We start from the raw sequence: 26,809 nt of genomic DNA, 5'->3' as shown, positions 1-26,809 counted from the left end.
GGAACCCGCAATATAATGTTCACCAGCGTAGTATTGAATCGGTACAGAAGCAATTCCTTAAGTTTGCGCTACGCGGTCTAAATTGGGACCCGGGTCTTCGCCTACCTTCTTATTCTGACAGACTTCTTCTTATTAATCTTCCTTCACTTTATAACCGTAGGCTTGTTTTTGGCATTCTCTTTCTCCATAAACTAGTCAACGGCGAAGTCATTTCTACCAATTTACTAGATACGCTGTATTTTTGTGTTCCCTCACGTCGGACCAGAAACTTTTTTCCTATTCACCTTAGTAGATGTCTGACTAACTACTCTCTTCACGAACCTCTTCGTGTTCTTTGCCAATCTTTTAACAACCTTTCTCACCTTATCTCTCCTCATCTTTCTGTCACTTCTCTTCGCGCTATACTTTTTAATCATCTACAGCGAAACCAATGAAAGTATTCTGGACTTGGATTGGCTGCAACTCATCCCTGGCCACATTGGCTGTGAATCGGGGCATAGCTGGCACCTTGTGCAAATAAAACACCTCCACCGGGCCGTGGATGTTTAGTTGTGTATAAAGCTAAGCTACCTTCTTCATTTAATTACTATCTGTCTTTAGCTTAAGCTTTTTCGTCGACTGCTGTGTTAGTTGACGTAAATAAATAAATAAATAAATAAATAAACAAACCAGCCACCAGTAGTGTCAGAAGAACGCATTCAACAACTTATTTCCAATTCATTAGAAACTTATCGAGTTAATATGGCATCGGTAATTACCGAGGAAATTCGTAACGCCATGAGAAATAACGACCATTTAATATTCGAAGTAATCCAAATGCAATTGACCAAGAGATAGTACCAGAACGACCCGATCGAGTATCAGGTATAATTTTTAACTGGCATATACGATTCACAGGGTCCTCCAAAGATATAACTGTAGAAGATTTCATTTATCGAGTAAATTGTTTAACAACCCAAAGTTTGAATGGAGACTTTAACTTGCTTTATAAATTCGCTAATCTGCTCTTCTCGGCACCAGCCCTAACATTTTTCTGGCGATGTCATCGAACCTCGAACGAAATGAACTGGTTCGATCTATGCATTCGTTTAAGAGATAGGTATAAAGACCAAAGATCAGACAGAGACAGGATGGATGCCCTTCGCAGACGCAAGCAGGCCTCCAACGAAAATTTTGATGAATTTCTCGATTCTATGTTGGCTATTACAGATGCTTTGCGAGAACCTTTAAACGATTCAGAATTCATAGCTGAAGTGCGAAACAATTTAAGACCCGACTTATTTCATGAAATTTTGCATGTAGAGACACCAAACCTAGCCGCCTTGCGTAGGGAATGTCATAAGCATGAAGATTTTTTCCGCAGCTTTCGGTCAAGACATCTAACGCGTCAAATAGGCAGTAAACATATGGTGAATGTGTTGTTGCATGATGAACCAGTAGTTGAACAGCTAGATGACGAACAGTACCCTATGGATGTGTGCGCATTGCGTGCACCAGAGAAAATAAAATGCTGGAATTGTGACGAATTAGGACATGGTTATCAGAACTGTTTGCAACAACGTCGCATATTTTGTTATGGGTGTGGACTAGTAGATGTGTATAAACCAAATTGTTTAAAATGTAACCCGCGTACGGGAAACCAGTCGCAGGATATCCGCCGATTAGTGAAGGGGGATGTCCGCCCGTAGTCTTGGATAAACCAAAGAATTTAATAATCAACTCAGACGTGACCTTACTTAATAACTCTGACTTACCTAATACTAAACAGTTCAAACCATATCAAGTGCGGTTGCAGGAGTATACCAAGCGAAGATCGGAAATATTTGACAAAGCGATGCCGCACTCGCGATCTAAGCGACGATTGCGAACGTTGTGGACTAATAGACACAAGCTAAAGAAACTTACCATATCAACCATAATCAACTTGGATAACGACATACGACCTTTTATTGATTTATCAATAGATGGACTTTGACTGCTTTACTAGACAGCGGAGCTAACAAAAGTGTAGTAGGTGGAGAATTAGCAACAAAACTTATGACCACCAAGCAATATTGCCCCAAAACGCGCGGTAACGTTAGGACAGCCGATGGGCAATCGCTACAGGTGGTTGGTACTATTACAAGCAATCTCACTTATAACTCGAAAAGCGCCACCTACTATTACTCAAAAGGTAATTTGTGGCATGGACTTCTGGAGAACATTTGGTCTTTTAATTTCTCATATCCAATCAGACCCTAAAATTTCTAAAGTTTCTGTTGAGGAGGATAAATTTCCATTAACAGCTAGTCAGCATAGTCAATTACAAACTGTAATAACTGGATTTCCAACTTTTGAAAGAGATGGCTTAGGTTTTACGAGCCTTATAGAACATATTATTGACACCGAAAACGTTAAGCCAATTAAACAAAAATTTTACCCAATATCACCAGCAAAGGAAAACTTATTATGTCAGGAGATAGACAAATGTTAAGCTAGATGATAGAAGAAGCGCCCGTCCTCTGTCTTCCCTTGCGTCTTGTTAGTCAAACCAGGTAAGGTAAGATTCTGCCTTGATTCTCGAAAATTAAATGCGGTTACGCATATCCAATACCTAATCTAGAAGGCCTATTAAGTAGACTTCCCCCGTACATTTTATTTCCAAGATTGACCTTAAAGATGCCTTTTGGCAAATCGGTCTGGAAGAATCATCGAAAGGAAAAACAGCATTCACAGTTCCCAATCGCCCATTGTATCAATTTAGGAGAATGCTTTTCGGACTGTGTAATGCCCCCCAAACGACGTGTCGTTTAATGGACCAAGTTATTCCGTATCAGCTCAAAACTCAAGTATCAAATCATTTCGATGAACATCTTGCTCATCTTAGTGAGGTATCTGCCCGTCTGAAGCAGGCAGGGCTAACCTTAACATCCAGAAGAGTCAATTTTGTCTGCGAAAAGTAGAGTACCTAGTCGGAGAGGGCACGTTAAGAGTTAACCCAGACAAGGTTAAAGCCATATCCAGTGCCGAAAACCAAGCGACAGCTTATGAGATTTTTAGGAATGACTGGATGGTACCAGCGATTTATCTCACAATATGCAACTATCACCTTTGCGTTAACAGAATTATTGCGTGGCAATTCTTTTTCGTGGAACGAAGAAGCGCAATGTGCTTTTGAGAACATCAAGTCTAAACTTAGCACTGCTCCGTTTTTAGCACACCCAAATTATAAGAAACCGTTTATAGTGCAGTGTGATGCAAGTATGCTTGGAGTAGGTGCGCGTTTAGCCCAAGTTGATGAGTTCGGATTCGAACGACCCCTCACGTTTATGTCTAAAAAACTTAATAAAGCACAACGAAATTATTCGGTCACCGAACTCGAATGTCTTGCTGTAGTGTTGGCGATTAAAAGATTTCGAATGTATATCGAAGGCCATGAGTTTGAAGTCGTAACTGATCACGCTAGTTTGCGGTGGCTTATGAACCAACAAGAACTAAGCGGTCGATTAGCCCGCTGGTCAATGAAGTTGCAGGGGTATAACTTCCAGATAGAACACCGGAAAGGTAGTGAAAATGTTGTTGCTGACGCTTTGTCGCGATCATTTGAAAATGAAATAGCTTCCCTGGAAATGTAATTATCTCCTGAAATCGACTTGTCTTCGTCGGCATTTAAATCCGAAGAATATAGATCTCTGAGAGACAAATATGTAAAGGCAAATCTTCCGGATTTTCAAGTTATTAATCAATATATATATCATCGCACTGACTTTATGACTGGGAATTCAGCGGATAACGATAAGATGTGGAAATTGCTGGTGCCCCAAGAACTCCGTGATAGTGTTATTAGAGCAGCCCACGATCCTCCCAACTCAGCCCATTGCGGCATAGCAAAATGTTTAGAGCGTATTCGGCGTAACTTATTCTGGCCAGGACTAGTTGTAGACGTTAGGAAGTACATTCAACAGTGTGAGATATGTCAAGCCTGCAAATACCCAACAAGTAAACTAAAACCGCCTATTGGAAACCAAACCATAAGCGAACGACCATTCCAAAGACTATATGTGGATTTTATCGGTCCTTTCCCTCGCTCCAAACAGGGAAATATCGGAATTTTTATCATTCTAGATCACTTTAGTAAATTTACCTTCTTAAAACCTGTAAAGAAATTTAACTCGAATGTAATAATATCTATCTTAAGGGATGATATCTTTAGCTGCTTTGGTGTGCCACAGTATATAGTCAGTGATAATGGCACTCAGTTTAAAAGCCAGGAGTTCACAACATTTATTAGGAATTACGGAGTGCAGCACGTATTTACCGCTGCGTATTCTCCACAGGCCAATGCGGCTGAAAGAGTAAACCGATCAATTAATGCGGCCTTACGGTCCTATCTCCGTTCGGATCAGTGTCACTGGGATAAATTTCTCAGTAGTATAAACAGTGCCTTACGAAATCATATTCATCAATCAATTGGGATTTCACCCTATGTGGCGGTGTTTGGTCAAAACATGATAACCCACGGAAAAGACTACAAATTATTGACCGAGCTCAATCTACTGAATGAAGCTACAGTTCGGCTAGATAGACTAGACAATTTCGTACGGATTAGATCTGATATTCAAAAATATTTAGATAAAGCTTATGATACAAATCAACGGACATATAACTTGAGGAGTAAAATACGCAACTTCGAAGTGGGCCAAACAGTCACAAAGCGTAACTTTAAACTCAGCAACCTAGCCAATAATTTTAATGCTAAATTAGCACCAGTCGGAGTTAAAGTTAAAATCAAGAAAAAACTCGGAAATCATTTGTATGTAGTTGAAAACCTTTCAGGAAAAGAGCTTGGAACCTTCCATGCCAAGGACCTTTGGTAATCAGCTTAGCACCCTTTGATTTTTTTTTTCAGCTTTGAGCCTCCACTTAATAGGGCATGTCATTCAAATCTGTGGTGTAAGGGTGCGCTGTTTCAAACATTAAATTATATAAATCTGCTAGCTAGACGAATATATTTGGCATACACTATTTCTAAGGCGAATTGACCTTGAGTTTTTTTTTGGAACTGAGCTTACACGATCCACTTCCATAGAAAAGCTCATGCAAGACAAGTACCCAAAAATTGAGCTTGAATAGTGTGCAGGGAGTCTAGAATGGTCTGAGCTAGAGTGCAGTTGTGCGAATAAGAGGAGGGAGAACACTCCGGTACCCTCATGGACATACAAAAGTCCTCTTTTTTCGAGTTCCAATTTTAATTAAGGAACGAAAATAAAACGCCACTGCCAGCGCTGCCTTGCCTCAAATAAATGCAAGCGCGTACTTATTGTGTTAGCCACCATAAGGCCATCAGACGACCCCATCCATGGTTTCATGTCGGACTTTTGGGACTACGACCAAATAAATGTCGGCCCAGTCCATGAACTGACCATAGAATAAATTGTTGGAGAGCGATTTGGCCACAAGTGCGCACACTTATTGTTGTGTGGAGCGTACCCAGCCAGCCTAATTCCTAGGCGAACCCTCGTTGGAGTGGATGTTTCACCTTAGGACACGGGATAGCCCCTCGCAAAAAAGACCGGAGATTTCTGCTGGGAAGACGTTGCCGCAGATTCAAAAACCAGCTTTGATGACCCCAACCTCACCCCCAGGCCCTCAAACAGCCGTTTTTCGTTTTCTTTAAGTAGCGTACAAACATGTGTTCAAATTTATAAGTATAATATTTAATATGAAATTTCTATATGGCAGGTTCAGAAAATCAAACCGTTGGTAACGAGAAGCAAGTTATATTTTGTGCCCTTCTTAATAATTTGAACAGCCTCTAGTGCTCCACCCATCATCAGGCCTGCTGATGGATTGGACTCTACAAACTGTAAGTACGGCATAGCCGCATAAAATCTATTGGCGAAATATAACCGCTTGCCGCGACCACAGAGAGTTAGTTTTTTTGTATTTTTAAAGGTGAAATAAATACTTAACGTAAAATTTAGTTTAGATCAAAATTATACTTATAAAACAACACACATTTTTGTACGATTCCTCTCACCGAATTAGTTAGGAATTATCTATATTTGAAATTATTGTTAATGCTTCTATTATATAAGTGGGATACGAAATCTGATGTTATCTTCTTATCTTAATGGCATATGCCAATTTTTCCTTTGAATTTGAATATATGTATGAAATGATGAATTGCTGAGTTAGTTTATTTGGGCACCTGACGTAAAAGATTTAACAGCCGCAATATGGGTAATACTGAGTTTCCTTAGGTATTACAAGGTAGGGTGGGTAAAGAGAAGGCAATGACATCTAGGTCCTTCGAATAACACCCATCACCTCTGCATAAAAATCCCTATTTAGATGTAGTCCTTTATTCCTTATCTCTGTCTTCATTTTACTTATGTAGCGCATGTTTTGGGAGAGCACAAGAACCACCCCCATTTTCCCTGAGCTCAGCCGAGCCACTTGTTAGTAAGACAGAGAGTGCACTCCGACACCCGCGTGTTCGTTACAAAGTGGAGCCGTACCTGTTGATTTGTCCCATTATAAGGACACTAGCTTCTTAAATGGACAAATTGCGTCTAGCAATAATGAGATTGAGCAATAACAGGTCTGTGATGCCCTTAGATGTCCTGGGCTGCACGCGCGCTACAATGAAAGTATCAACGTGTATTTCCTAGAACGAAAATACACGTAAACCGCTGAACCACTTTCATGCTTGGGATTGTAAACTGAAACTGTTCACATGAACTTGGAATTCCTAGTAAGTGTGAATCATTAACTCGCATTGATTACGTCCCTGCCCTTTGTGCACACAGTCCGTCGCTACTACCGATTGAATTATTTAGTGAGGTCTCCGGACGTGATCACTGTGACGCCTTGCGTGTTTCGGTTGTTTCGCAAAAGTTGACCGAACTTGATTATTTAGAGGAAGTAAAAGTCGTAACAAGGTTTCCGTAGGTGAACCTGCGGAAGGATCATTATTGTATTTTCCAACCGTTATTAAAATAAATAAATACCAAATTAATATAAAGATATATAAAATGAAAATGAAATTGAATATGAGAGCATAAAATGAACATGAAATTGATTATTATTATTATTAAATCTGATCAGTGGAAGTCGATTTAATACAATATTTGATTTGAAAAATTAAATTAAATTAAATTTAAATAAAGTAAAATGAGTATAAATATATAACAATTGACGGTAGAAAAAAATATATTAACTCTTCTTAAATTATGTATTCCGATCGGAGATTGAAAATGATTTTTGTATATCTTTATTAATCTGCGTGTATATGTACCATAATATACAGGCGTTGCGTAATGTATTGGCCATTGTTGGTTTGGGCATACATTGGTTAAAGCAACATCCCAAATGTACTGTAGCATGTTTTGGAATAACATATTAACAACAATACAAACATATTGTAGCAATTAGTTACAATATTTATGTGCGCAACATTCAAGTGCATTAGCCTCTTAAGTAACATGACCACCCATGAGTGCATGGTGCTGGACAATTGCTGTGTCGGCAAATATAACACGCGCGGCCGCGTTGGCCCAATATGCAATATGATACATCCTCACTCTACCGCTGCGACGGTATATAAACATACATACTTTTATGTAAACACTTATATATTTATAAATAAGTATGTTTATACATAAGCATACCGCTCCTCTGCCTGCATGACTAGCAGCGCAGCTACGCGGTCTTAGCTATAGTCGACAATTGTTATTGAATTAAGAATTATTCAATAAACTGAGCTCAAACAAGAAAGTACAATTGGTGTCTATCGATTACATCTTCGGAACATACTACATGGCGACCGTGACAGTGGTCACCAAACAATAGGAGTGACCAAAAGGAGCAGACCAAATTACAAAAGGAAAATTCAGCTACAATGGAGGAATAAAGGAAGGAAAATAACATACTACAATCACAGTAAGTAGAGTGATGGGAAAAAAATCTGGTGTGGTCAAAAAGTTAAAAGACAGAAAGGCGCAAATATTGAGGCTACTAAATAGCCCACAGACTAATTGGAATATCTCGGTGGATTTACACGCCGAGGTAGAGTTTATAAAAACCCAATTAGAAGAAAGAGAAAATAAAACCACAACAACCAGAATCCCATACTCTACGATTCAAAACGTGGCAAAACTAAAAGTAAAAATAAGTCCACAAACTGTGAAGGAACTACCGAAATTAAAGAAGGTCTGCCCAAACGACTGCGAGGGCCCATTATACTCAGCATACTGCGAGTATACATGCAGACATTGCTACGGGACTCCAAAGGAAAAGCCAGTCCCCAAGCGAAGGAAGTGAAAAGAAAAATAAAACAAAGAATCAACAAATCTGGTGCGAGGACCGGCACCGGAACCGCCTGAGCTCAGAGGCCCCGGACATCAGCAGCTGAGACTACAAGCGTGAAAAGCAGGCCGCTTTTTACGCCATCGATGGAGTATCAGCGTGCCAACCGGCAACGACCAGCTGATGCTAGAGACTAGCCGAAAACAACAAAAACATAAATGAACAAATTATGCGCTGCGTCGCACATTTTTTTTGAGTGTACTGCGATGCACATTTTTTTTTAATAGAATTAAAATAATCAATGTACAATTGTGCGGCATTAAAGCTGTCCAATTAGAGTGTGGCCTGAAAACCATACGAAAAAAATAGGCAGGGATACATGTAAAAAAAAAAAGAAGAGCCTTCAGCTAAAAAAAAAAGAAATTTTTAAATTACTATTCAACTAAACTACAAAAAAAAATTTTTAAAAGCCAAATTCCAAACCTTTTCTTTAAATGATGGAATGTTTGATAACAAAATAAGCAAGTTTGATGATACATTTGATACACCCAATATGGGGTTAATAGACACTAAAACAGTGGACTCCACTGCAAATGTAATTAATAAAATAGAGTCATCGAATGTAGACTTAAAACCAACAAATGCACTTTTATTAGTAATTGTAATAATAATGAGCGCATATGTGTTATATAAAGCATACAAACTACACAATAAATGTGTAACAAAAAGACCCTTAAGCCATGCTAATGATCTTGATAAGATCTAAATAACATATGCAACAATTGTAATAAAAATGCATTTCACAAAAAATTATTATCAAAAAAAAATATATACATCAACTTCCAAATAAAAAAAAAAAAAAAAATTTTAAACTGAATCAAATATATATTGGTTGATTAAAATGAGTACGTTAGACAATTATTTTAGGAAGATAGTGAATAGGAATCCAAACATTGCAGCGGATTTAGTTGAGGTTTTTAATAGGGATAATATTAAATCGGCACAAAGATCGATAAATCTAGTACAGATAAGATTAGCATACTTCGATTTAACGGGAGAAGAATTTCCAGTTAAAGGAAGTGCAATGGTACAGATGAGTTTTATTGTCACTGTACCAAATATATGCTGTTTTTCCAACTCAACAGGCACATTTCCGTTCTACCTGATGGATGAAGCTCAACAATAATAAGTTGTTGCAAAAATAAAGCAAAAATCAAGAAAAATATAAGAGTAGACAGATGGCTTAAATATAATATACAAATGGATCTAGTAGAACTTAAATATTTGAACAAATATGTTCCATTCTTAGATTTCCTCTTCAACAGAGGTGAAACCAATCCAAAATATAAAGAAATTAAATACTGGATTGTGAATAACAAAAAATTCAAATCAAGGATAGCCAACTTGATAGAAAGATCCATAGTAGAAGCATATAATCGCCTAAAGCAAAAAAATAGAATTCTACCCACCTGGGTACATAAACTGTTTGAAGAACCCATAGAGATAATCGATCTCTCAAGGAATTAAAAAAAAAAAAAGAACACAAAAATAAACTTTGAAGAAAATTAGAAAATTAGAAAATAAAGAAAATTTCAAAAAATCATATAAATGCGTTACACAAAATAGAAACATCCAAAAGGAAACAATAAACAAGCACGCAAAAATTCTAGTTGATTCATTCAACGAAGCAAGAAATTTAGTGCATGTTAATAGAGAGAGCATAGGTAAAGCAAATTGGTCAAAGATTTCCAATCTACTGATCAAGTTACGTACAAACCTAATCTCTATAAAGACAAAATACAATCTTGATATATTTGTACCTACCGTACTTAATTCACCCCTGAGCATAGACACCTGTAAAAAGGAAACAGAGCAAGAAGGTGAAGAATCTGAAACAAGCGAGGAAGAAATAGAAGAGAAAGATCTAAACGATCTAACAATTCCTGCGCTATTAACATTACCTGATATAGAAGCGTTGTCTGAACAAGACAACGAATCAGATTTGGACACCAATACAAGTGTAATAAACACAACTGACAGGATGGCAGAATTAAATGCCCGAAGGGCATATATGAAAGATATAAACATAGCCATACCTGAATTTAATGGCACGAAAATGCAACTCAAAAGATTCGTAACAGCTCTGAGGTTGGTAGATATAATGAAAGGCGACTACGAAAGTATAGCAGTTGAGGTAATAAAATCAAAAATTATTGGCCCAACACTATATGAAGTCGAAGAAGAAACTTCAATAGAAGCAATAATACAAAAATTGCAAGGCTTTGTAATTGGTGAAACATCTAAAGTTATAAAAGCCAGATTGAATAGTACAACTCAGAAAGGTAAAACCGCTGACGAATTTACTTCGCAGATAGATAACTTACGCAAAACACTTCAATCTGCATATATCGAAGAAGGTATGCCTGCAGCACTTGCTCTTAAGAATAGCACAGACGATGCTATAGAAGCAATGATTGGAAATTGCGAACACAACAGAATTAAAAATATACTTGACTCTGGTAACTTCAAAACCATGGATGAAGCTATAGCAAAGTACCTCAGGTAATCCAAATACGGTTCTATTTGCTCAAAGAAACCGTGGTAATTACAATAACAAATATAATTATCGTGGTAGAGGCAATGGTCGTGGTTATTACAACAACTATAACAAAAACAATAACGACCAAAATTTCCAACAAAACGGAAACAATAGTTACAGAGGAAACAACAGAGGTTACAGCAGAAATAATAACAGAGGGAATAGAGGAAATACCCGACAAAACAGAGGTTATAACTCTAATAATAGCAATGTTAGGGTAGCCCAGAATAATTCGGGAAACTCCCAACAACCTTTAGATACTCAACAATAAAAAATTACAAGGTTTACACCATCAGTCTCAGTCAAAGCACATTTGCAAGTTTCACTAACGTAGCAACAGGAAAAGAGTTAGTATTTTTAATAGACACAGGTGCTGACATATCCATATTAAAAGAAAATTCCGACAACTTCCAATATATTCAAACTAATCAAATAATAAATATACAGGGAATAAGTCAAGAAATAACAAAATCAAAAGGACTTACTTCCATAGAAATACAAACCTCTAAATACATAATTCCACACGATTTTCATATCGTAAATTTACAATTCGCTATTCCTTGTGATGGAATACTAGGTATCGATTTCATAAGAAAATATAACTGTCAATTAGATTTTAAACCGACTGAGGATTGGCTTATAATTAGACCAAATAATTTACAATATCCCATATATGTACCAATAGCATACAGTTCTGGCAACAACTCCATAGTTCTGCAAGCAAGATCACAAGTTGTCCGAAAAATTGAAATAACCTCAGCGGAAGACAGTATATTAATTCCTAACCAAGAAATTCAGCAGGGTTTTTACATAGCAAATACCATAGCATCTACAACAAACACAAATCAAATAGTCAATATAAATAACTTGCATTACGAATCACTTTCGAACTACGAAGTAGTTAAAACAAGTTCAGAAGATAGAGAGAAAACGGTATTAGCGACACTCTCGAAGAATTTCCCACAACAGTTCAATAGCCAACTAACCAAATTATGCAAACAGTATAGTGATGTGTTCGGTTTGGAAACAGAAGCTATAACTACCAATAATTTTTATAAACAAAAACTGAGACTGAAAGATGATGAACCAATATATATAAAGAACTACAGAAATCCTCATAGTCAAAAAGACGAGATACAAAAACAAGTCCAAAAGTTAATAGATGACAAAATAGTTGAATCAGCTTATAACAGCCCACTGTTACTTGTACCAAAGAAATCACTGCCTAATTCCGAAAAGAAAAAATGGCGATTAGTAATTGACTATCGTCAGATCAATAAAAAATTGTTGTCCGATAAATTCCCACTCCCAAGGATTGATGATATTCTAGATCAACTGGGAAGGGGAAGTACTTTTCGTGCCTGGATATAATGTCAGGTTTTCATCAGATAGAACTCGAAAAAGAGTCACGAAATGTTACATCCTTTTCAACAAACAATGGTTCATATCGCTTCACGCGATTACCATTTGGTCTAAAGATAGCGCCAAATTCATTCCAGAGAATGACGACTATAGCATTCACTGGACTTGAACCTTCTCAAGCATTCCTTTATATGGACGATTTAATAGTCATTGGTTGTTCTGAAAAACATATGCTCAATAATTTAACAGATGTGTTTGAGAAATGTAGGCAACACAACCTAAAATTACATCCCGAAAAATGTTCATTTTTTATGCATGAAGTCACCTTTTTGGGGCATAAATGCACAGACAAAGGAATCTTGCCTGATGACACAAAATACGACGTCATCCAAAATTATCCAGTCCCCCACGATGCGGACAGCGCTAGAAGATTTATTGCATTTTGCAATTATTACAGAAGATTCATAAAGAATTTTGCCGACTATGCTCGTCACATAACAAGATTATGTAAAAAAGATGTAAAATTTGAATGGACAGCTGACTGTCAAAATGCTTTTGAACATCTAAAATCGGCATTAATGAACCCAACTCAATTGCAATACCCAGATTTCAGCTAAGAATTTTGCATAATCACTGATGCGAGTAAGCACGCATGTGGAGCAGCCCTAACACAGAACAAAGAGGGACTTCAGCTACCAGTTGCATACGCATCAAGAGCTTTTACAAAAGGTGAGAGCAACAAGAGTACAACAGAACAAGAATTAGCAGCTATTCATTGGGCAATAACACATTTCAGACCATACATTTATGGTAGACATTTCACCGTCAAAACTGATCACAGAGCACTTACTTATCTATTTTCAATGATAAATCCAAGTTCGAAACTAACGCGAATGAGACTTGAATTAGAGGAATATGATTTCACAGTAGAGTATCTAAAGGGTAAAGATAATTATGTAGCAGATGCCCTATCAAGAATAACAATCACAGACTTACAAAACATACAAATCGATAATAAAATTCTGAAAGTCACTACCAGAAACCAAAATAAACAGTTAAATTCCTGCGCAGGGAACGAAAAAGAAAAAAAAGATTTGCAAAAACAATCTCTTAATGCTTCTAAGCCCAACGTATATGACGTCATTGTAAATGACGAAGTACGAAAAGTAGTGACCTTGCGAATAACTGATTCTTTAACCACATTCAAACATGGCAAGAAAGTTATAGCAAGAATTGACATTTGCGATATGTATACCAATGGAATTCTCGACTTAGGTCAATTTTTTCAAAGGCTCGAAAAGGAAGCCGGTATACTTAACATAAGTCAAGTCAAAGTGGCACCGAGCGAAAAGATCTTTGAAACTATCTCAATAGAATCTTTTAAAAATATGGGCAATAAAATTTTACAATCATTAAGAGTAGCGCTACTCAAGCCGGTGACCCTATTATCAAATAATGATAAAGAAAAAGAAGCAATACTGTTTACGTTCCACGATGACCCAATACAAGGAGGTCATACTGGAATATTGAGAACTATGGCCAAAATAAAAAGGCATTATTATTGGAAAAATATGACACGAGATATATCTCAATATATAAAAAAATGTAACAAGTGTCAAAAAGCAAAGATAACAAAGCATACAAAAACCCCGTTAATCATAACTGAAACGCCACAACAGGCTTTCGATAGGGTTATTGTGGATACGACCGGTCCACTCCCAACATCAGAACACGGAAATGAATACGCAGTAACTCTAATCTGCGACCTAACAAAATACCTTGTAATAATACCGATTAAAGACAAAAGTGCAAAAACAGTAGCGAAAGCTATATTTGAAGATTTCATTCTGCGGTACGGTCCAATGAAGACGTTCATTACGGAGATGGGAACAGAATATAGAAACTCAAAAACTTGCAAGTAAAAAGATAACTTCAACTGCACATCATCACCAGACTGTAGGCACTGTGGAGCGAAGCCACCGAACACTTAATGAATTTTTACGATCATACATTTCAGTTGACAAAACTGATTGGGATGTATGGATAAGATACTTCGAATATTGTTTTAATACAACACCCTCTATGGCACATGATTATTGTCCATATGAGTTGGTATTCGGTAAAACTTCAAATTTACCACAACAATTTAATAGTGTTGATAAGATAAATCCACTATATAACATAGAGGATTATGCAAAGGAATCAAAATTTAGATTAGAACAGGCTTATAAAAGAGCAAGAATTATGTTAGAACAGCACAAAGCGAAGAATAAGGAAATATATGATAGAAAGGTAAAAAATATTGAATTAGAAATAGGAGATAAGGTTTTATTACGTAATGATACGGGTCATAAGCTAGAATCTAAGTATTTAGGCCCATACAGCATAGAAGAAATAAAAGATAGGGATAACATTTTAATTAGAGATACAAAGAATAAGAAACAATTAGTGCATAAAGATAGGTTAAAAATCTTAATCAATTAATATATATAAAAAAAAAAAATATAATAATAACAATAAAACAAGAGAAAGAAATTTAAACAAATAAACTACCAACATTTAATGACACTATACATATACAAATATAATTTTACCACATGTATCATTAAACAAACACTCAAACATTCGAAAGAAAAAAAAAATTTTTAATAAAAAAAAAAAAAGAAACAACAATAAGTAAATAAATTTCTATATTTATAAAAAAAAATTTTTAGAAAATAACTCCATATAATTACGTTATTTTTCTAAAGAGGGGGATGTAGCATGTTTTGGAATAACATATTAACAACAATACAAACATATTGTAGCAATTAGTTACAATATTTATGTGCGCAACATTCAAGTGCATTAGCCTCTTAAGTAACATGACCACCCATGAGTGCATGGTGCTGGACAATTGCTGTGTCGGCAAATATAACACGCGCGGCCGCGTTGGCCCAATATGCAATATGATACATCCTCACTCTACCGCTGCGACGGTATATAAACATACATACTTTTATGTAAACACTTATATATTTATACATAAGTATGTTTATACATAAGCATACCGCTCCTCTGCCTGCATGACTAGCAGCGCAGCTACGCGGTCTTAGCTATAGTCGACAATTGTTATAGAATTAAGAATTATTCAATAAACTGAGCTCAAACAAGAAAGTACAATTGGTGTCTATCGATTACATCTTCGGAACATACTACAGTACAATGTTGTACCTGCATTTAAGGTTAACGTTTTACATAAATGGATAGTTTACTTTAGATTTCAAGTTTTTAAATTTTGTCAAGTCCAGTATTCAATCACTTATGTTAACTAAGACATTTCGCAGCATTCGTTTGGGTTAAGATTTTATTGAAGGAATTGATATATGCCAGTAAAATGGTGTATTTTTAATTTCTTTCAATAAAAATATTATTGCCGTAATGAATAAACAAACAATTTAATAATCACTCTAAGTGGTGGATCACTCGGCTCATGGGTCGATGAAGAACGCAGCAAACTGTGCGTCATCGTGTGAACTGCAGGACACATAACATCGACATTTTGAACGCATATCGCAGTCCATGCTGTTATGGTACTTTAATTAATTTTAGAGTGCTGCTTGGACTACATATATTGAGGCTTGTAAGACTATGCTAAATAAGTTGTTTTAATATTTTACGAAATATTAAAGCATAGGGTATATTATTGGATATATATGTATATTCATAATATTAATAATAATTGAAACACATTGGCTCACATATGTATGAGAAAAACGAAGATGTATAATTTTCTTTTTCAAATCAAATAATACTGAGGAATGTCTAGCATAAAAAATATTAAATTTTAATCTAGAATTGCCTCTTATTAATGATATGAAATGAAAAAATAATTGTGTCATAATATTATTCTTCACTTAAAGTATACAATGGTTTTAATATATTATATAATATATTTGTGTGTATATACAACCTCAACTCATATGGGACTACCCCCTGAATTTAAGCATATTAATTAGGGGAGGAAAAGAAACTAACAAGGATTTTCTTAGTAGCGGCGAGCGAAAAGAAAATAGTTCAGCACTAAGTCACTTTGTCTTTATGGCAAATGTGAGATGCAGTGTATGGAGCATCAATATTCTAGTATGAGAAATTAACGATTTAAGTTGAAAAGAAACTATGAATAGAAAGAGTTAAAAAAAAAAAAAAAAAAAAAAAAAAAAAAAAAAAAAGAACTCTGAATAGAGAGTTAAATAGTACGTGAAACTGCTTAGAGGTTAAGCCCGATGAACCTGAATATCCATTATGGAAAATTCATCATTAGAGTTTTAATATTTTAATAATATTATAATAATAGTGTGCATTTTTTCCATATAAGGACATTGTAATCTATTAACATAAACCAAATTTATCATAAAATATGACTTATAGTTTATTTAAATTATTTTGCTTGCATTTTAACATAGAATAAATGTCATTAATTTGATAAAGTGTTGATAGATTTATATGAATATAGTGCGTTAATTTTTCGGAATTATATAATAGCATGATTATCATTGATTTTCTGTGTTTTTTATATGCACTTTTATGATTAACAATGCGAAAGATTCAGGATACCTTCGGGACCCGTCTTGAAACACGGACCAAGGAGTCTAACATATGTGCAAGTTATTGGGATATAAACCTAATAGCATAATTAACTTGATTAATAATGGGATTAGTTTTTTAACTAAGTATAGATAATTAATACAATCCCGCGGCGTTCTATATAGTTATGTATAATGATATTTATATTATTCATACCTCTAACTGGAACGTACCTTGAGCATATATGCTGTGACCCGAAAGATGGTGAACTATACTTGATCAGGTTGAAGTCAGGGGAAACCCTGATGGAAGACCCGAACAGTTCTAACGTGCAAATCGATTGTCGGAATTGAGTATAGGGGCGAAAGACCAATCGAACCATCTAGTAGCCAACTTCCTTCCGAAGTTTCCCTCAGGATAGCTGCTGCATTTAAATGTTATATAAAATAATCTTATCGGGTAAAGCGAATGATTAGAGGCCTTAGGGTCGAAACGATCTTAACCTATACTCAAACTTTAAATGGGTAAGAACCTTAACTTTCTTGATATGAAGTTTAAGGTTATGATATATTGTGCCCAGTGGGCCACTTTTGGTAAGCAGAACTGGCGTTGTGGGATGAACCAAACGTAATGTTACGGTGCCCAAATTAACAACTCATACAGAAACCATGAAAGGCGTTGGTTGCTTAAAACAGCAGGACGGTGATCATGGAAGTCGAAATCCGCTAAGGAGTGTGTAACAACTCACCTGCCGAAGCAATTAGCCCTTAAAATGGATGGCGCTTAAGTTGTATACCTATACATTACCGCTAAAGTAGATGATTTATATTATTTATAATATAAATTTTAAAACTTTAGTGAGTAGGAAGGTACAATGGTGTGCTTAGAAGTGTTTGGCGTAAGCCTGCATGGAGCCGCTATTGCTACAGATCTTGGTGGTAGTAGCAAATAATCGAATGAGACCTTGGAGGACTGAAGTGGAGAAGGGTTTCGTGTGAACAGTGGTTGATCACGAGTTAGTCGGTCCTAAGTTCAAGGCGAAAGCCGAAAATTTTTAAGTTTCAAAAATGTCAAAGGAAATAATAAATAATAAAACACTTGAATAATTTTGAACGAAAGGGAATACGGTTCCAATTCCGAAACCTGTTGAGTATCCGTTTGTTATTAAATATGGGCCTCGTGCTCATCCTGGCAACAGGAACGACCATAAAGAGTTTTCTTTTCTGTTTTATAGCCGTACTACCATGGAAGCCTTTCGCAGAGAGATATGGTAGATGGGCTAGAAGTCTGAAGTCGGCAAATTAGATCCGTAACTTCGGACAGCCAATTGTGGAACTTTCTTGCTAAAATTTTTAAGAATACTTATTTTTAATTAGTTCTTTTAAATTATAACGATTATCAATTAACAATCAATTCAGATTAAAACAATCTGAACTAAAACAAAGCATTGTGATGGCCCTAGCGGGTGTTGACACAATGTGAATTCTGCCCAGTGCTCTGAATGTCAAAGTGAAGAAATTCAAGTAAGCGCGGGTCAACGGCGGGAGTAACTATGACTCTCTTTCACATCATGCAAAAATGCTATCATACGCACGGGAGGCGGGTAGCTAGACACAACAGCGTAGTAAATGCCGTCAAGCGGGGACTTGAACGGAAAGGCTCCGTTGTCCATGTCGAACCAAGTCTGAAATGCGACTCGGGCTTAAATAAACCGGACCTGGTGGGAATCCGACAGAAACACATTTATGTGATAGACGTTCAGATTGTGACAGACAGACATTCCTTAGACTAAACGCACCAGCGCAAGGTCGAAAGGTACGACAGAGCTGACATAAGATCACAAATGCGGCGATTTTTCGGAGTGACAGGTGAAATCGAGTTTCATTCCTTTACACTCAACTGGAGAGGAATCTGGAGCGGTCAGTCGGTAAAACGATTGATTGCAAAAGATCTCCTCATCGCTGAAGATACCAAACTAATCAGCGTCAGAGCAGTAAATGGCGGAGTGACGTCTTTCAAATATTTCATGTATTGTGCTGGGTATACTCGAAGCTAGATGTGCTAACCTCTAGTTTATCTTATACTTTTGCCTTCTACCTTGGCATTCCATCTAAAAAGGTACAAACATCACATTGTCAAAAAGAGGTTGTTTTAGTACGTAGGCGCTGTGGGACTTCATTGTCCCGATGATGCAGCGAATCATGCATACGAGATTGTCCAGTAGTTGGTTGCTCGTATCTTTAGAAGATAGCCAAATGCCTCGTCATCTAATTAGTGACGCGCATGAATGGATTAACGAGATTCCTACTGTCCCTATCTACTGTCTAGCGAAACCACAGCCAAGGGAACGGGCTTGGAATAATTAGCGGGGAAAGAAGACCCTTTTGAGCTTGACTCTAATCTGGCAGTGTAAGGAGTCGTAAGAGGTGTAGAATAAGTGGGAGATATTATTCCTTGTGTTTGATATCGCCAATGAAATACCACTACTCTTATTGTTTCCTTACTTAAAGAGTTTTTAACAAGAGGTGTCAGAAAATTTACCATAGGGATAACTGGCTTTTTGATCCTTCGATGTCGGCTGTTCCTATCATTGTGAAGCAAAATTCAGCGTTGGATTGTTCACCCATGCAAGGGAACGTGAGCTGGGCTTAGACCGTCGTGAGACAGGTTAGTTTTACCCTACTAATGACAAAACGTTGTTGCGACAGCATTCCTGCGTAGTACGAGAGGAACCGCAGGTACGGACAAATGGCACAATACTTGTTCGAACGAACAGTGGTATGACGCTACGTCCGTTGGATTATGCCTGAACGCCTCTAAGGTCGTATCCGTGCTGGACTGCAATGATAAATAAGGGGCAATTTGCATTGTATGGCTTCTAAACCATTAAAAGTTTATTTTATAAACGACAATGGATGTGATGCCAATGTTATTTGTAACATAGTAAATTGGGAGGATCTTCGATCACCTGATGCCGCGCTAGTTACTTATTAAGACATTATTTAATACAATGACAAAGCCTAGAATCAATTGTAAACGACTTTTGTAACAGGCAAGGTGTTGTAAGTGGTTGAGCAGCTGCCATACTGCGATCCACTGAAGCTTATCCTTTGCTTAATAATTCGATTTTTTTAAATTGCTGATGTACTTTTATTATATGGGAGAGTATTTCATATAATAATAAGTTCATTTCTATCCTTTTTAGGTAGCCAAATGTATCGTCATTTCTTTAGTGACGCAATGACTTTACTTTAAGAGAATTTCCTACTCTTCATATTTTAATGGGTGAAAAAAAATGTTATATATATAATTGTTGAGGAACCAATTGTCATTTAACTTACATTGCTATACGCAGCAAGGCAAGGACTCATGAATGATCTTGCACATCTCACAATGCTTTTGATTTTGTATTCTCTCTTAAGTTTTCTAGAATATACTGGCGCCAGTCTGGTATGCTCTGTCTCTGTCACTCTTTATAAACCTATATGTCCTACGTAGTTGCGTAAGAATTGAAAATTTAGTAATAAGCAAGCAAACGAACGATCAAGACGTGTTCTAGCAGTGGCAGACACAGTTCAGTAACATTGAAGTAAAAATAAAGTTAAGTTCTTATGAGATATTAAACACAGTGGTTTATTGTTCATCATAATTTGGTCCTTCGAGCCGGATCGTTGGGCATTGTTTGTTTGTTACTCATTGCTTAATAATTTGTTGCAACGTGGTTGCAATTAATTGTTAACCTCAAAGTTAGTAGTCGATAGTTCTGGCCTACTATCGAATAGACAATCGCGTGCTTATTGGAAAAAGCGCGTACAAACGGTGGCGCCACTCGCCTATCGGTATCTGTTATCGATATAATCGACGAGATCGTGAGGGAACACATCTCTGGGAGAAATTTCTTGAAATTTTTGGTCCACACAAGCAGTGGAAATTTCTTGGTATTTCATCATGGAGGAAATGAAAACATTCATTAAAGCCAGAGGAAGATTGAAGACAACCATTACCCGCATATATGAATATGCAGAGAATCCTGCACAGGATGCCGACGTCTTCACAATTGACACCAAATTGGAAACTTTGTCCAATGCGTGGAAAGAGTTCGTGAAGTCTGGCGACGAATTGGCCAAATACGACAAACTAGAGGGTTATGTGGACCCTACCGAAGACTTTGGGATATACGAGGAGAAATATGAAATAGCAAATGCCCGCCTTAAGGCTTTACGAGCTGCCTTGGCTCCGTCTGGCAAGTTGGAAGAAATCGGCGCGGCTGGTAACGAGGGTTCGCTCTTCCAAGGAATTCTGCAACAAATGCAGAATCAACAGCAACAACTACAACTCCAGATGCAGGGTCAAATGGAACACCAGCAGCGTCAAATGGAACTCCAGATGCAGAGTCAACTGGAACACCAGCAACGACAAATGGAGCAGCAGCAACTATTGGTTGAGAGATTGCTCTCGCCACAGCAATCTTCGTCTTCGTCAGGCTCACAGTCGGTTGCAACACCGGCAACAAGAGATTGTGAGTTACCGAAAATCAACATCAAGCCCTTCGGTGGAGATTACAAGGAATGGCATGCCTTTAAAGACCTGTTTGAGAGTACCATTTACCGAAAGACAACCTTGACGAATATCCAAAAGTTTCATCACCTGAAGTCCTGCGTCATAGGAGAAGCAGCGATACTCATCCAGCATCTGCCCGTAGTGGATGCAAATTACGTCACTGCATGGAAATCATTGAGTGATCGATATGAAAAGCCCCGTTACTTGGTGAATTTACTGATGGACACATTCACTGCATTGCCAAAAGCTGTTGGGCAAAACTCATCATCGCTACGCGCTCTGACTTGCGGAGCCGGTGATGTTATTCGGGCTTTAGACGCTTCTGGACAAACGGGCCGTGACTGTTGGCTCATATACTTGCTCAACAACAAGGTTGATGAGGCTACCCGACGTGAATGGATCGACAAAAGCCAAGATATTGAAAATCCTACCATTGAAGAGTTGCTCAAGTTTTTGGACTCACGATGCGATCGCCTTGAGCTCAGTCAAGTGGTCGATCATGCAGCGAGCAAACCGAGGGATGAAAAAGGAAAAAGGCAAGCACGCACCATGCTTGCCATTACAGGTAATTGTATGAAATGTCATAGTACTGAGCACATACTGTCGGCTTGTCCTCAATTCCAGAGCTTGACTGTCAAGCAACGTTACACCTTTGCGAAGGAGAAACATATGTGTTTTAATTGTTTGAGAACTGGACATGGAGTAAGCGCTTGTGGCTCGAAGTCTTCTTGCAAGTATTGCAAGCGCCGCCATCATTCTATGCTGCATTCTGAAGGCCATTCTACACAGCATAATAGCTCAGAGCAGCACCAAGGCAACTCAGGCCAGGCTTCTGAGGAGTCCCCAGCGGCATCAGCGATAGCAATGATGAATGTTACCAGGCCCAGTAAGCCAAATGGCCAACGAAGAAGCACTCTACCTACTGCATTGGTACACGTCCGAAATTCTCAAGGAGCCTTGCTGACGTGCCGTATTTTATTGGATAGCGCCTCAGACTTGTCATTCATTTCGGAACGGTGCGTACAGACGTTGGGGCTTGCACGTTCGCCATTTCGAGTTGCCACATCGGGCATCTCAGACGTCAAGGCAGGAATAACAAGAGGTTTCTGCTCTCTTCAGATGATGTCTCGTGTGTCGAGTCATTGCATCGATATTAAAGCTCACATTTTAGGAAAGATCACCTCACCATTGGCACGTGAAAACATTGATGCTTCATCACTGTCGGTATTTAATGGATACCAAATGGCTGACCCTGACTTCAGAACTAACGCCTCAATCGACATTTTGCTGGGCAATGATTGCATTTGGTTAGTTCTCACCGGAGAGAAGTTATGCGATGGTCAAGGGCACCCTATTGCAGTTAACACCATATTTGGATGGGTAATCACATCGGTATACACTTCAAGATTGCAAACATCATCTATGTCATTGCTGACTACGGTTAATATAGATGGACTACTGCAAAGATTTTGTGAACTAGAGGAAGTTCCATCACACACAACTGTAAACGAAGAGGATGAAAAGGTCGAAACGCACTTCCGGCGTACCCACAACCGCAACTCGAATGGAAGATACATAGTCGATTTGCCCTTCAAGGAACAAAACCCACAATTTGCGGATACATTTCAAGGAGCGAGATCGCGCTTTCTCGCAGTCGAGCGTCGTCTAATGAAGGACTCCAGCTTGAAGTTAAAATATACTCAGTTTATGAGAGAGTATATCCAGCTGGGTCACATGAAGGAAGTAGCTGCAGACGAAGACACAAACGTATGTAAGAAGTCATTCTATTTGCCACACCATCCAGTCATAGGCGCCAAGCTGCGGGTGGTGTTCGATGGATCATTTCAAGATCGGGATGGACGATCTCTTAACGACGCACTTCACATTGGCCCATGTATACAACGCAACCTCTTCAACGTTTGTCTGCGTTTTCGAATGCACAGATTCGTATTTTCTGCGGACATCGTCAAAATGTTCAGACAGATTTTAGTGGCCCCTGAACATCAGAATTTTCAACGAATCCTTTGGAGACAAGACCCTGAGGAACCATTGAAGCATTACAAGTTGACCACAGTCACCTATGGCACGGCATGTGCACCGTTTCTGGCAGTTAGAGTGCTGGAACAACTGGCAACTGATCACGAATACGAGTTTCCAAGGGCGGCTAGGATACATTTGGATGATTTCTACGTCGATGACGTACTGACAGGAGCCATGAACGAACAAGAACTGCTCGACATTAAGGAAGAGCTGATACTCCTTATGTCACGGGCACAATTGGAGCTAAGCAAATGGGTATCGAATAGTAAACGAATTGCCAGCAACGAGGGAAATGAAATCGATTTCTCAAAGATGGCAGCAAAGGTGCTTGGGCTGCATTGGCGTCCTGGAGAAGACGTTCTAACATATAAGGTTTCATTATCGGAACATATGACTTGTACGAAGCGACAAGTGCTATCTGACACGGCACGCATCTTTGACCCACTCGGCATTTTGGCGCCAGTGGTGATCAAGTTTAAAATTCTGCTCCAAGAATTATGGCTGCTTAATCTGAATTGGGACTCGGAACTGCCAACGAAGCAAGCGCACTTATGGCAAACGTTCAGAAAGGACATTTTCACGTTAAGGAACTTGAAGATACCACGATTTGTAGACAATCAACCCGATGACATCGAACTGCATGGATTTTCAGATGCTTCGTTAAAGGCTTACTCTGCTGTCATTTACAACCGTGTGACACACCTAGATGGAAGCATCGGAGTGGCACTCATTGCTGCTAAAACAAGAGTTTCACCATTAAAGCAGAAGTCGTTGCCACGGTTGGAACTTTGCGGAGCTCTACTATTAGCTCGTTTATTCCAAGCAGTAAGGTCTGGTCTGCGCCAGAAGGATAATACGATACACGCATGGACCGATTCTACAATCGTTTTGTCATGGCTTTCGCATCAACCCTGTAAACTTAAAACATTTGTTGCCAACCGAACGGCAGAAATACTAGAGACCATACCACGTAGCGCTTGGAGACATGTCAGCACTAAAGAGAATCCTGCAGATTGTGCATCACGAGGCATGCTAGCGAGTGACTTAATTAACTTTGATCTATGGTGGAAGGGACCATCTTGGCTGCACGACTGTACACTATACTCAGAGACAATGAATAGACCACCAACTTGCTGCTCAATTCTCAAGCCAGCAGCAGAACTTGAGTTCAAAACCAATATCTTGACAACCATTTCCAAGGATATTGAGGATTCCCCATTTGAGGTACTACTCGGAAGGACATCATCTTGGATCAGACTGGTTCGAGTGGTCGCATATGTATTCCGCTTCGTTCATCGAATCCGATCAAGCAAGTCTAAATATTCAACCTCTAAAGTTCGATGAAATCACCAGAGCAAGGAAGTTTTGCCTACGGCAGGCACAAAATCAATTCAATGACGATAGACAGCTGCTTTTGAGGAAGCAACCTGTGGAGCGACGATCAATTTTAAGCAAACTATCTCCCTTCGTTGACGAAGATGGAATTGTACGTGTGGGTGGACGTTTGGAAAGGTCGCAATTGCCTGCAGATGCCAAGCATCCAGTAGTTTTGCCGAAACAACATCGCCTTGTGGAATTGCTGCTGAAACATGAGCATAAGGTCAATCTTCATCCAGGAGTTTCAGCAATGTTTGTATTAATTCGCCAGAAATATTGGATCATTGGCACACGAAATCTTATCCGACGTATCACACATGAGTGTTTAAACTGTTTTAGACAGCGCCATCACACAGCAAATCAGTTTATGGCCAATTTAACGGCTGTTCGAGTGCGACAAGCCTTTCCATTTGAGCATACTGGATGCGATTATGCTGGACCTATCTTGTTGAGGGTTCACAAGGGACGAAACCCCAGGAAGGAAAAGGGCTACATTTGCCTGTTTGTATGTATGGTTACTTCAGCTCTTCATCTGGAGCTAGCCACTGATCTCAGCACCGACACATTCTTGGCGGCATTAAAACGTTTTATGGCTCGTCGTGGGAAATGCTCCCAAATGTATAGCGATAACGGGCGCAACTTTGTTGGCGCAAAACGTGCACTAGACGAAATGGTACAGCTTCTCGCTTCACGCGAGCACAATAACGTCGTTTCAAAAGCGCTTGCGGATCAAGGCATCAAATGGAATTTTATTCCTCCATATTCACCACACTGGGGTGGTAAGTGGGAGTCGGCAGTACGCTCGGTTAAGCTGCATTTGCGACGTGTAATAGGAACCAACGTCCTCACCTTTGAGCAGATGCACACACTGCTCTCGCAAATAGAATCTGTCGTTAATTCGCGACCATTGTGCACAGCATCGGATACTGAAATTGCCTACCTGTCACCGGCACATTTTTTAATTGGCAGAACATATACAGCAGTTCCTGAAGACGGCTATTTGCAGATTCCGACCAATCGATTGAGCTACTGGCAGCATGTTCAAGCAATGCTTCAAGGATTTTGGAAGCGTTGGCATCAAGAATACTTGACATCGCTACAACAGCGCCCGAAATGGACCACCAAGTTACCAAACATTGCGATCGGTAATCTTGTACTGATCAAGGACTCTAACGCGCCTCCATCGGCATGGCTCTTAGGACGGGTAACTCAGGTGTTCACAGGAGATGATGGCCTCGTCAGAGCGGTTCAGGTTCTCACCAAATCAGGAGAAGTCACTCGCCCTATCACGAAGATTGCAGCCCTACCGGGTTCAGAAACAGAGTTTCAGGGGGGGGCGGGATGTTGAGGAACCAATTGTCATTTAACTTACATTGCTATACGCAGCAAGGCAAGGACTCATGAATGATCTTGCACATCTCACAATGCTTTTGTTTTTGTATTCTCTCTTAAGTTTTCTAGAATATACTGGCGCCAGTCTGGTATGCTCTGTCTCTGTCACTCTTTATAAACCTATATGTCCTACGTAGGTGCGTAAGAATTGAAAATTTAGTAATAAGCAAGCAAACGAACGATCAAGACGTGTTCTAGCAGTGGCAGACACAGTTCAGTAACATTGAAGTAAAAATAAAGTTAAGTTCTTATGAGATATTAAACACAGTGGTTTATTGTTCATCACTAGTTTCTCTTTAATTCATCTACTATTCGACCCCTTTGTGACGTTCCAAACAACATAATACTTGGCAATTGTTTTACACTTCGATGCTGTGTATTGTTCATTGCATACTCCACCTGTTCTACCACTAAATCCCAATGCAATCCTTTCTCAGGTTCAACTAATTTTGCAATCATCGGGCCTAGACTTCTGTTAATTCTTTCTACCTGTCCGTTTGCTTGGGGAGATCCGGTCGCGATTTTAATATGTTTAATGGTATAGTTTTCTATAAACTCCTCGAACTCACTTGAAGTAAAACAACTACCTCTATCAGAAATAATACACTTTGGTTTACTATATGT

At 38.5% G+C, this 26,809-nt stretch overlaps 2 pseudogenes; both read left to right on the top strand.

The window, feature by feature from the left end:
- The first annotated feature begins 15,695 nt into the window (after positions 1 to 15,695).
- LOC124461719 lies at positions 15,696 to 15,846 on the top strand (annotated as a pseudogene).
- Positions 15,847 to 16,198: 352 nt separating this feature from the next.
- LOC124461722 lies at positions 16,199 to 19,942 on the top strand (annotated as a pseudogene).
- Positions 19,943 to 26,809: the final 6,867 nt, after the last annotated feature.

The sequence above is a fragment of the Drosophila willistoni genome, unplaced genomic scaffold, assembly GCF_018902025.1.
Source record: "Drosophila willistoni isolate 14030-0811.24 unplaced genomic scaffold, UCI_dwil_1.1 Seg608, whole genome shotgun sequence".
Classification (NCBI taxonomy): domain Eukaryota; kingdom Metazoa; phylum Arthropoda; class Insecta; order Diptera; family Drosophilidae; genus Drosophila; species Drosophila willistoni.
Note: the sequence above shows the minus strand (reverse complement) of the source record. Positions and strands in the feature narration are given on the sequence as shown.